Below are 12,910 nucleotides of genomic sequence, written 5' to 3' on the forward strand. Positions count from 1 at the left end.
GCGGGGCGGGGCTCCGCCCCACCCGGCCGCAGCCCCGCCCCTGAGACGCCGGCGCGCCCTTCGTCCTTGATCCGTTCTCTAGGCTGGGCTCAGAGTGGGGAGTTAGCGGTTGCGTTCTAGGAGAAAAAGTAGAAACCGAAAGCGAAAATAGAGGCCCGGGTTCTTGTAAATCAGCTGTTAAAGAGAAAAGCTTCCGCATTAAAGCAATCTAATAATTCCGACCTATTCTTTTAAAACAGAGGTTGAAAAAATAAAACAAAGGTTGAAAACAAACTGACGTCTGAGCTGATTACAAAGACTTCAGACGGCTTTTATTTTAGGAATCCAGACACCTGACGTTCTGCCCATCAGGTTCCCCCCACCCCCCAACCCCCACAGCCTTCCGATAAAAGCTTTTCACAAGATGGTACATCTTGTCGTAGCTGGATGTAATTCCACAATACATACGAAGTAAAATGGCAAGCCCATATGGCTTTGGTTTTTATTCTAGAAAGTACGGGTGTGTGTAATAGGAAATATACTTTTAATACGTGAATTTTGAGGACTTCCTCAAAGTTCCTCGACATAATGAAACTTAGGTTGCTTTGACATGAAAAGAACTTCCCATCACCGGTTACATCTTTTAAGAATGCTCTCGATTCCTGCTGTCTTGCCATCCTTGGGGGTTCAGGTTAGGTTAGCACATTCTAGGCGAAGATTAGGAAAACCCTCCAGACCGATGGAGGAGACTAGCTAAAAACCATGTGAGTCACACAGAGGGTGATGGCACAATTTACTTAAGCGTTCCCCATTGCTGGACTTGTAGGTGCTTCCCTCTCTTCCTCCTTCCTTCTTCCCTCCCTTCTCGTCTCTGTCTCCCTCTCTTTGTAATTTTAAATTGGTAACCTGAACTCTTCATTGTTTTGACTTTCCTGCTTATTAATTTCAACTGCAATTCAAAATACTGCATAACGGATGAATATCAAGATGTCCATTGTCTTGGTTATGGCATTTGCTTCCCAAGTAAGACTTCACATTCTCAAGAGTATCACGTTTTTATTCTTTAACCTAGAAAAATACTGAGGATGATACTGCTTTAAAAATCTGGTAGAGAGTGTGAAATTCTCTTTAGCCTCAAATTGTAAATATACTTGGAGATTCAGCTGAGACGCTCCCTCTTTCAAATCTCTTTTTGAGGCCACATAGTGGAATACGGCAGTATTATCCCAACTTTGTCTGATATTTTCTATTTTATCTTTCATTTTTCTAAAAATGAGAGTTAAGACCCAGGACACAAGATTTCATGACCTGTGAGTGTGGTCATGACTATTGTGTGAGGAAAAAAAGAAAGAAAAAAACTGTCTCTAGAGCCACCTGCTGCTAACTAGCTGAGTTATCCTGAGCAACCAATTCACTGAGTAGTAGTGAGGATTAAGTAATATCCTCTTAGATGGCCTCTATGATCTATGAATAATTTTTCAAACTGACAGGAGGGGGGAGGGAGGGTGTTTAGTTTATTGTTTGCTTTACTAAGGTGATGTCCAGGGTCTACATAATGATCAACAGAGAAGGCAGAGAGTGAATGGAATCTGCCTTTCTCTGAACTCAATGATGGGAATGGAAAGTATTTACTCAGATTGCTGCTCAGTGATTTACATATTAGTAATTTGATGATTGCTGATCTTATTCATCTTCCCCACCTGTTTTCACCCTTCAGCCATTGATTTCCCATACAGCTTATCAAGGTTCTTAATGAAGTTTTTGGTATCTTCTGGAGATACTAAAAAACAAACAAACAAAAAAAACCAGGATGTGTTTAGAAAAAAGGAGAATTTATCACTTCAAAAAATATATGAGAGTCTGTCTGTTACTATACTGGAATTAAAATTAAAAAACTTAAAAATATACATGAGAATCAAAACAATCCTGACTTTGTGATTTGGGTAAAGTAGACGGACAAGTGCTGGGACAGGAGGAGACCAGTGAGAAGCCGAAGGTGTGGGATGAGACATCCAGATCATCTTCAGTATTGCCATATCCTTTCTCGCTGCTCTTACTCTATTCATTTTTAGAGGAAAAAACTCATCATTGCCAACGTGCCATTTCTCAGGGTGTTTCTAAGGTTGACTCGCATCACAGTTGACTTGGCGTAGGTGTTTAAATACAGAATCCAGGTCTCTGCTGAATCCAGTTCTCCTGGGGCTGGTCTGGACATGCACATTTCAACACCATCCCTGGGTGGTTCATGTGCACACTAAAGTTTTGAAAACTGATGGTATAATGTTTAAGGAAAAACTGAACCAAGAGTTCTTTGCAAGTGCAGACGTAGCACCCTTTCCTGTAATTTGGTTAACGAGTATCAGTACCACCCTTCACTCTAGTTCTGCCTATCCCACTTCCACATTTGCCCTTTTTTTTTTTTTAATTTTTTTTTTCAACGTTTATTTATTTTTGGGACAGAGAGAGACAGAGCATGAATGGGGGAGGGGCAGAGAGAGAGGGAGACACAGAATCGGAAACAGGCTCCAGGCTCCGAGCCATCAGCCCAGAGCCCGACGCGGGGCTCGAACTCACGGACCGCGAGATCGTGACCTGGCTGAAGTCGGACGCTTAACCGACCGCGCCACCCAGGCGCCCCCACATTTGCCCTTAAAACGAGAGAGATGATCTTTGTTCTGTTCTTAAAAGGAGGATAGACTGTAGGTTCTGAACAACTGGGCTTGAAGTGCCATTAGCAATTTCCTGGTGAAGGAGCAATTTCCAGTAAACTTTCTTGATCATCACAAACAGGATAAAATAAAGAGACTTTAAGAATATCAACAACCTGCTTGGTTTGCATTGAAAGTTTACAAATGCATTTTATTACTAGATAGAGAGAATATCCAAATGTGTCTCCACGTTCTATTTTTGATCGTGTGCAACTGTAAACCGCTGCCCTGTGTTATGCCCATCTCTCTCTCTGTGTCCCTATCCGCCACCTGCTGCCTTCTGTTGGCTTCCTCCTTCATCATCTGTTCATAATCTGTACATCTGTGCCAAACAGATTTCATTGATAACACTTTGCCCTAGTCACACAAGTGTTTAAAATACAGGAGTAATTCACACACGGGGATGGTCAGAGAGAAGCAGCTGTCATCTCCTGACACCCATGTTCAGATGCTTCTCTCACTTTACACTGTATTTGTCTCCTTCCTCCCTGTCCTTAGCTGGGGATGGGCTGGCCAATTGAAGAGTTCTATCTAGCCTTCAAAGGGGAGCTCCCATGCTGTGGGCACTTGAAAACAAAGATGAGATCTCCAACAATGTCCCCTGTCCTCAGGAATTAATAAACCCACAGAAATACTTATGACTTGAATCAATGCTGTGGGACTTTGGGACTCTATGGGAAATAACTTAGTTCTAAGGTATCTCAATAAATGAAGGCCACTAAAAGTAAAGTTTACAAGTGGGAGATACCCTTCTAGAGGATACTAGAAAATATTCTTTATTGATTTAATATCCTAGACTAAAAATTACATAAGTGAATGTTATACAAGTCAAACAGTCCCCTCGGAGTCATTTCACTTGATTTAAGGGCATGATTTAGTTCCAGTGTCTCTTGTAGAATTGCCTCCAGAAGTATTATCTTATACTCACACTGAGATTTAAACCAAGAACTATGTGAGTTCTCAATACCTAAAAGTCTTCAAAGCCTCTCCTTTGAAGGAAATAACTGATTTTTCTTCTCTGGTCTGAATAAGTGCTTATTCAAAGGTTATAGTCACATCCAAGTCACAGGATTGAGAACCTACTTAATCTGCCACTCCTGACTGCAGACTCATCATAAAAGAATGAGAAGTAGTTGTTTTTTTCCTTTTCCCCACCTTTTACTGAAAGGACATTAAGGCCTTTCTGTTTTGAGAAAGAGAGATGGGCAGGGAAGATAAGCAGTTTCCCCATCACCCATGAGGGCTGGCCTAGGTTTGGGTTGGAAAGGTAGTCCTAGTTTTGCTTCTGGTGCAGTAGGGTTGGTATCTGTCACCCTGTATTTCACAGACTCCAATAATTCTGGAAATAATCCTCATTTGATTGGTTTTGGTAAAGGGGATAATTAATGCCTGCTGTAACCACAAATGATTTAACCCGGTTAGGTCATCATTTTTCATGTGTTTATGGAGGGCAAGAGGAAGATGGGGAGCTGACATGGGGAAGAATACATTCTAACGTTGAAATGCTTATTCCCAGATTCACTTAGAAGAAATCAATGGGACTATAGCAGGCCAAGTGGTACAGCATTTCCAGGGATGCTTGCCATTGGAACAACAGAAACAGAATTAAGACTGAGGTCTGGGTATGATTTTTTGGTGTCCCTGGGTAGCACAGACATATGTTGTGCCCTTCTTGTGAAGAGTTGAAAAGGAAAGGTAATAGATAATAAAGTGGATCACCTTATTCATCAGAGTTCAGAGACCGTTCTCAAATTTTTAAAAAGGGTATTTGTGTTGATTCCTCAGGGGTGCAGGAGGCTGAGAGTCACAGGCGGAGAACAGAGTCATGTGAGCCACATGGGCTGGAGAAAGAGGAAGTCAACCCGGGTCTAGTCTAGTGATCTTTTCATAGTCGAGAAGAAGGAAGAAGGAGGAGAAATATAAATAGGTACTGTGAGGGGAAAAAAAGCGGGAATGAGAGAAATATATAGAGAAGATCTTGGAGTCTGTTAAACAGGCTGAGGAGAACATTTGCAGAAAATTCTTCAGTAAGCTTATGTATTATTTTTCAGTATTTCAGTTGTCAGTTTATATTTCCTTAGAAAGCCATTACATGCTTGGACTGAACCATGTGAAGCCTTGGTTTTATTCATTTTACACTCTGAAATATAATCACCCTTCGCCCCTGCTGAAAAAAGCTTTCCTTGACTCTGCTGCCCCCTTAAATTACTGTCATCTCCGATTAAGCCATCTCAATGGCACACCTCAGCAAACTATATCATCACTTTCTTCAACTATCAAATTAACAAAACAAAAAGCAATCATTATAGTAAAGATTAATATAGTAAGACATAGATTTTGTACATGTCGGACACTGTCTTGGTAATTTCCATATATTAGCTTCCTTAAGTTTTATCCTATGAGGAGGGTACCGTTATCACCCCTATTTCAGAGATATGGATACTGAGGCACCAGTGCTTAAGTAACTTGTGTAAGCTTCCACAGTCAGAAGTGGCACAGCCAAGGTTCAAACCCAGGCACTTTGGTGCCTAAGCTCTTAACTACTATACAAGTGTGCAGTGAAATTGGTATCCTTGCTTACTGCTGCTGGCACTGTGTATTTGTTCAACCTCAAAAAGTGAAAGAGGCAACTGGGTGACTCGGTGGGTTAAGCATCTGATTTGAACTCAGGTCATGATCTCACGGGTCGTGGGTTCAAGCCCCGCGTCGGGCTCTGTGCTGACAGCTCAGAGCCTGCCACCTGCTTCCGATTCTGTGTCTCCTTCTCTCTCTGTCCCTCCCCCACTCTCTCTCCCTCTCTCAAAAATAAACACTAAAAAAATGAAAAAAAACCTGAAACACACTTGCTATCTGACCCAGTAATTCCACTCCCATATATCTATATCTATATCTGCATCTATATGTATATCTACATCTATATCTATATCTACATCTGCCTGAGAACTGTTCATAGTAGTGTTACTCATAATAACAAAAGATAGGGATAATATAAATATTCATCAATTTAAAAATTTTTTTAATGTTTATTTATTTTTAAATTTTTTTTTTCAACGTTTATTTATTTTTAGGACAGAGAGAGACAGAGCATGAACGGGGGAGGGGCAGAGAGAGAGGGAGACACAGAATCGGAAACAGGCTCCAGGCTCTGAGCCATCAGCCCAGAGCCTGACGCGGGGCTCGAACTCACAGACCGCGAGATCGTGACCTGGCTGAAGTCGGACGCTTAACCGACTGCGCCACCCAGGCGCCCCAATGTTTATTTATTTTTGAAAGAGAGACAGATCGTGAGTGGGGGAGGGACAAAGAGGGGAAGACACAGAATCTGAAGCAGGTTCCAGGCTCTGAGCTGTCAGCACAGAGCCCAACGTGGGGCTCAAACTCATGAGCCGTGAGATCATGACCTGAGCTGAAGTCAGAAGTAACTGACCGAGCCACCCAGGTGCCCCCAAACATCCATCAATTTTGAACAGATAAACAAAAGATGGTACACCCACACATTTGCATATTATTCAGCCATAGAAAGGAACGAAGCAGTATTATATGCCACAACTTGGATGAAACCTGAAAACCTGATGCTATGTGAAAGAAGCCAGAGTCAAAAGACCATATACGTTGTACGACTCCATTTATGTGAAATGTCCAGAATAGGCAAATCTATTGAGACAGAAGGCAGATTAGGAATTTCCAGGGGCTGGGGGAAGCAGGAGAACGTACAAAACTCAGTGATGTTCTCTGTTGGTTCAAATGTATAAACATGTTCCATGATTCAAGTGTAAGGTTGTAATTTAGATCGTGTTCCCCACAGCTTGGGAAACTGTTCCAGAATAGCTTACTACTGAAGAGCTTCTGGCCTCAGCCCACACTGTGCACCTAGATGCCTTCCTTCACAGACCGAGGCTCTTGGCTAAACCTCATTCTCAGATTAATGGAGAAATTCATAGTCCTTGGGAAAGCATCTCTGTTAAAAGGAAATACTACCATACATACCTTGAATTTTCAAAAATGTTGTTTGTTTAAAACCTACTTTATGGTATACAGGGAAATGGTGAATAATTTTACGGTCCTGGGGGAAGGACTTTCAATGAATTGAGGATTTTACATCAATTCTAAAATATGTGTACTACTCAACTTGGTATTTACAATCAACATATTGATTATGTTATATATATGAAGGTTTATATATGAAGGTTTATATATGAAGCTGTTTATCACAGTGTTATTGACAGTAGCAAAAAAAAAAATCCAACAATGAAAATTGTATACACACTTGCAGAAAGTCATACACCTTTTAAAAATGGGACATATGGGGGCACCTGGGTGGCTCAGTTGGGTAATTGTCCAACTCTTGATCCCAGCTCAGGTCTTGATCTCAGGGCTGTGAGTTCAAGCCCCATGCTGGGCTCCGTGCTGGGTGTGGAGCCTACTTTTAAAAAGTGGGATGTATGAATGCTATCTAACATGAAAATCATGCTACCATGCAAAATGATTAAAAGCACCTATTTGTGTGTGTGTGTGTGTGTGTAAAAACATACAAACATTCAGTAATTCAAACAGTTATAAATAATACACATACTCATTAAAGTTGTATGTTTGGTTTTTTTTAAGAGAGAGAGAGAGTGGGAGATGGGAGGAGAGAGAGGGAGAGAATCTTAAGCAGGCTCCACGTCTAGCATGGAGCCCGACACAGGGCTCAATCCCATGACTCTGGCATCACGACCTGAGCTGAAATCAAGAGTCGGACACTCAGCCAACTGAGCCACCCAAACACCCAAAGTTATATGTCATTTGATACTGAAATAATTTCCTTTAATCCTCTTACCCGTATTCCATTGTGTTCAATAACTATACCTAGATTTCTCTTAATTCCAAAGGTATATATTCTATGGTCACTTTTTCACTTCTATCTTAAAATTGTGAACAATATTGGGGCACCTGGGTGGCTCAGTCGGTTAAGCATCTGACTTCGGCTCAGGTCATGATCTCGTGGTTCGTGAGTTCGAGCCCCACATTGGGCTCTGTACTGACAGCTCAGAGCCTGGAACCTGCTTCAGATTCTGTGTCTCCCTCTCTCTCTCAGCCCCTCCCCTGCTCATGCTCTGTCTCAATAATAAATAAACATTTAAAAAATAAAATTGTGAACAATATCATACATATAAGAGTATAATGTAGGTATATCGTTTGAAGTGCATCCATTGGGTTTCCACTGGGAACTGGAATTCTACTCGGTTCAACTGAAGAGATGTTAATGAATACACTATTTAAGAGGGTGTGGGTGAGATTAAGAGAACCATGAAGTTGGGCCTGAACCATCAACAACTAGCAACCGTGGGAAGTCCATACCATCTCTGCACTAACATGCAAAGGAGGAAAGCATTTCCGGAGCTCCATGAGCTAGAGCCACAGAAGAGAGGCCTCTGGTCAAGAGTTCCAATTGTGGAAGGACCCAGCCACTACTAGGTCATCAGTCCCAAACAGAGAAGGAAAGTAGAAAACATACCCTACCTCTTTCCTCCTGCTTCCAGTCTCCTCTTCGAAGTGTCCAAACACAAATGGAAACAAAACGAGCTGTGGTGAGCCCAGGTGATACTCTCCAAAAAGATCTGCCTCTAGAGGCATAGAACAGGGAAGGGGAGGAAGAGTGGATATGAGGAAAGGCAAACAGAAAACCCAAATGGTCTGCCTGTTTTGCCACTCAGCAATTATTCTTGCCATTGATCAGGTGAAGAGAAGCTCATCCCCTACACATGAGAATCAGAAGCCTACCAACCACTATACTGCTTTGAGGTGATGTCAATTTGGGTATACTTTGACCTAGAAACTAAATTGTAATATTTGTCTCCACCAGCACTCTTGACACAAGGTAACAATGAAAGAGGGGCAAGGAAGAAATGATTAACATTTTACATGTCTGTTTGTCTCAACAGCTTGTTGCAAGGCTAAAATGGATAATTATAACTTCCTACTTCATTTATGTTTCCCTTGCCCTATGCGGTTCCTTTGTAGATCAGGAACTTTTTGCCTGGTGTGGTGATACAACATTTAATTTCTGCATGTTCTGAAATTTAAGTGGTCTCAACCTTATCAAGTTCCTGCAGTTATTTAATGACCATTAGTACTGCACATGGGAGTATTCAGATATGCCCAGTGAATCTCTGGTCATCGTGCAGAGTTCTCCTTGCCCTGATTGTATAGCTGCAACCCAATTTCTCCTTGGTAATTGGGATCAGTTATACCAATTCCATCACAGTGAGAAACCAAAATGATGAAGGGGGCAGATACAGCTTCCAATTCAATAGAACCACAGCTGAGTCCTGTGGTAGAAACATTCCTTTCTTTTGAACTAGGACTTCCAAACATGGTCAAAGTTTGTAGAAATGGTGTGCTGGACATTTTCCATTTGTCCCAGCAGTCTTTGTGCCTAGGAGGCTGACCTCTAAAAACTGCATGAGCCTGGTTTCCTCATCTTTGGCTTCGGGGTAGATCCAGCTAATGGAAGACCTCAGCAGGATATTGGAGCATGAGAGGACACAGACGGGCCTTTCTTTTCCACCCTGTCCTCAATTGGAGCTGAGGGTGTGGCAGTGGCTCCAATGACAGAATCTCACCCTGCTGGGCTAATGGTCAGTACTGACTGCCTTCCTCTGCTGAACAGCATAGCTTCTGTTGGGTAGCCCTCACCCACAGCCACACCTGTGGCTCTTGCCTGGTTTTAGTAACTGTTCCACCCCTCTGGCCCCTTCTGCTCCCAACTATTGCTGGTTATGACTGGTTATTGAATACAAACTATGTGCCAGACACTGTGAGACTTGCCTAAATACATTATGTCATTTAGTCCTCACAGTCCAATAAGTTCGAAGGCTTTTAGTCCTATTGTAGAGATAATATAGTTTTAGAGATTTATGGAAGCGACAGTGACAGAGTTTGACACAGAATCTAGGGGTCCTTATGCTAGGGTCTCTGCACTCAAATACTATTCCCTGCTTCTTTCATCAGTTGATATCCTGCCTTAAAGAATCGAGGTTCCATATGGCTTTGCTCCTGTGGCACAAAGGATACCTTGACAACACACCCGCTCCCACAGTTGGGAACATGAATGCTGGTAAGATTTCCCCATCCAGCCATTCAACAAACAGCATCTGGAATGTAGGACCCAAGCTCCAGAATACTAAGGGTCAGTGCTGACAGCATTAAGGCAAGCCTAGGAGGTTGGTTTGGTGCTTACTCACAGGGAACAGGGAGCTTTGTGTCTATTATTGTGCAGTACCATACTACTGTGCAGTGACAGGATAGACAGCCCAGAAATAAACCCCACATTTATATGGCCAATTAATCCACAAAGGAGGCAAGAAAATACAATGGGGAAATCAAAGTCTCTTCAACAAATGTAGCTAGGACAGCGACGAAACCGGGCTACTTTCTTACACCATACACAAAGATAAACTCAAAATGGATTACAGACCTAAATGTGAGAGATGAAACCATAAAACTCCTAGAAGAAAACATAGACAGTGATTTATTTGACATTGGCCTTAACAAGGGAAACAAAAGAAAACAAACTACTGGGACTACTCCAAAGTAAAAAGCTTTTGCATGGCAAAGGAAATCATCAGCAAAATAAAAAGGCAACCTACTGAATGGGAGAAGATATTTGCAAATGATATATCTGATAAGCAGTTAATATTCAAAATATAAAAAGAATGTATACAACTCAACGCCAAAAGACACAAACAGTCCAATTCAAAAACGGGCAGATGACCTGAACAGACATTTTTCCAAAGCAGACATACGGATGACCACCAGACATGTGAAAAGACACTCAACATCACTAATCAAGGGAAATCAAAACCATGAAAATCAAAACCACAATGAGATATCACCTTACACTAGTAAGAATGGCTAGAATCAAAAACAAAAGAAGTAAGTGTTTGCAAGAATGTGGACAAAAAGGAACTCTCATGCACTGTTGGTGGGAATGCAAACTGGTATAGCCACTGTGGAAAACAGTATGCAGGTTCCTCAAAAAATTAAAAACTGAATTACCATATGATCCAGTAATTACACTATTGGGTATTTCCCCAAAGAAAATAAAAACACTGATTCAAAAAGATATATTCACCCCTATGTTTACTGCAGCATTATTTACAATAGCCAAGATATGAAAGCAACTCAAGTATCCACTGACAGATGAATGGACAAAAAGATGTGGTACACACACACACACACACACACACACACACACACACACACACACTGGAATATTACTCATCCATAATGAGATTGTGAGATTTGTAACAGTGTGGATGGAGGTAGAAGGTATGATGCTAAGTGAGACAGGTCAAAGACAAATATCATATGATTTTACTTATATGTGGAATCTAAAAAACAAATGAATACACAAACAAAAGTAAAAACAGACCCATAAGTAGAGAAGAAACCAATGGTTGCCAGATGGGAGGGGGGGTAAGGGGATGGGCAAAATGGGTGAAGGGGAGAGGGAGACACAGGCTCCCAGTTATGGGATGAGAAGTCACGAGGATGAAAGGGACAGCCTAGGGAATATAGTCAATGGTATTGTAATCCGGTTGTATGGGGCAGATGGCGGGTCCATTTGTGGGGAGCACGGTATATAGACTTGTCAATCACGATATACATCTGCAAGTAATGTAACATTGTGTGTCAACTATGCTTAAAAAAAAAATGCAACTGTGGATCATATGTTTAAGTGACAACCTCTCATCAGACATTCTTTTCTGGAAAACAGACCCAACAGTGTGGTTGACACCACTTCTGGAGAGTAACGAGATGGCTCCTTAAACTCTTTAGAAGCTCAGCTGGGCGCGGGAGCAGGGATTTCTCTCATACATGGGTCACTTACAAACCTCACTGAGGCCTCTTCGTCCCCTCAAAACCTCACAGCTGAGCCGCTGTTGGTTTGAATTTGCCTTTTTGATCTCGCCATTCTCTCCCGGGCACCTGGCGGGACACAGTACACTAGGCCTCGGGCAGGAGAGGGGCGTCTTTCAGGAAGCCAAGGGCTGCGCTGATTGGCTAAGCCTTGGAATCACTGTCAAGACCGTCCAATCCCGAGGCTCCGCCCGCCGAGTCCCGGTCAAGTCTCGGTGGAGGGGATTCCGGGCCTGGAGGCCTCCGCTGATTACTGTCCGCACCTCGGCCGCCGCCTGCTGCCCAGTGAGTGAGCGCCGGGCCCGCGGGACTGGCCGAAGGCCGATGGGGAGGGGGGAGTCCGCGCGGCCGCCTCTGCCGGCGACCAGCTCCGGGGTCCCGGGCCTGCCGGGCAGCGCGGGGCGCCCGCTCCTCGGGAGCACCCCTAGTTGGATCTCCTCTCGTCCTCCCGGGTGCTGACCGCTATCCCCAACCTCGTTTCGAAAGAGCGGGCTCTCCTCGCAAGGAACCCTGGCTTCTCCAGAATCGATGTAATCGAGCTGGGAAAGGAGGCAGAGCATTATCCGCGGAAATCCGCATACCACTGCAGGAAATACCCAAGTTACGGCATTTGGGTCCAGGGAGCGCGGGTGGAGTTACCATAGGGAAAACCTCCCGGAAGCTGTGGGTTCTGAGCTGGAATTCGCGGGGGGGGGGGGGGGGGGGGGGAGTGACCTAATTTGAGAGGGATGCAAAAACGTACAGGAAATTATTGTAATGTGCCACTAGTCTTAAATGTAGGTAATGTACCATTTGATCAGGAAATGAATCAGCACAGACATTTGGATAACAGGTCACGCATGGGTCATGAATCTTTCTTTCTCTTTCTCTTTCTCTTTTTCTTTTTCTTTCTTTCTTTCTTTCTTTCTTTCTTTCTTTCTTTCTTTCTTTCTTTCTTTCTTTCTTTTTCTTTTTTCTTTCTCCTCTTTCTCCCTTCCTTCCTTCCTTCCTTCCTTCCTTCCTTTCCTTCCTTCCTTCCTTCCTTCCTTCCTTCCTTCCTTCCTTCCTTCCTTCCTTTCTTTCTTTCCTTTCTTTCCTTTCTTTCTTTCCTTTCTTAAGTAAAATCAAATCATAGTTCCCAGGGGTGACAGGAGTAGGGCTGCCCGGAACTTGCAGCCCCTACTTATTCTCCTCAGATATACCTCTTCCCATCTTAAACGATGGCATAGCTGAGGGCCTGAGGCATTGAAGAGCCCTTTCTAAGGTCTCAGGAGTAATCAAAGGAAAAATGAAGGCAGAAGGGACCCGAATCAGCATTCTCAGCCCCTTGAGACACACTG

The 12,910-nt window shown here is 43.0% G+C and overlaps 1 protein-coding gene and 1 long non-coding RNA gene across 5 annotated transcripts in view; one reads left to right on the forward strand and one right to left on the reverse strand.

The window, feature by feature from the left end:
• Positions 1 to 48: 48 nt before the first annotated feature.
• The window catches only part of LOC147574686 (uncharacterized), a 78,526-nt gene continuing 65,664 nt past the window's right edge, over positions 49 to 12,910 (reverse strand). The window contains exon 3 of the long non-coding RNA XR_015243410.1: positions 49 to 116. This is a non-coding gene — a long non-coding RNA (uncharacterized LOC147574686). The remainder of the gene's footprint in view (positions 117 to 12,910) is intronic.
• Positions 11,752 to 12,910, forward strand: part of PLGRKT (plasminogen receptor with a C-terminal lysine) — a 44,100-nt gene continuing 42,941 nt past the window's right edge. Inside the window, exon 1 of one of the 4 annotated variants that reach the window (XM_025931671.2) lies at positions 11,752 to 11,876. The gene's annotated coding sequence lies outside the window, so the exon portion shown is untranslated. Of the gene's footprint in view, positions 11,881 to 12,102; positions 12,122 to 12,404; positions 12,424 to 12,910 lie in introns of those variants that run through there. The other 3 variants (XM_086684878.1, XM_086684879.1, XM_086684880.1) reach the window with 3 other exon arrangements.

Source organism: Puma concolor, chromosome D4 (genome assembly GCF_028749965.1).
Source record: "Puma concolor isolate L17-30 chromosome D4, mPumCon1.1.hap2, whole genome shotgun sequence".
In the NCBI taxonomy this organism is placed as follows: domain Eukaryota; kingdom Metazoa; phylum Chordata; class Mammalia; order Carnivora; family Felidae; genus Puma; species Puma concolor.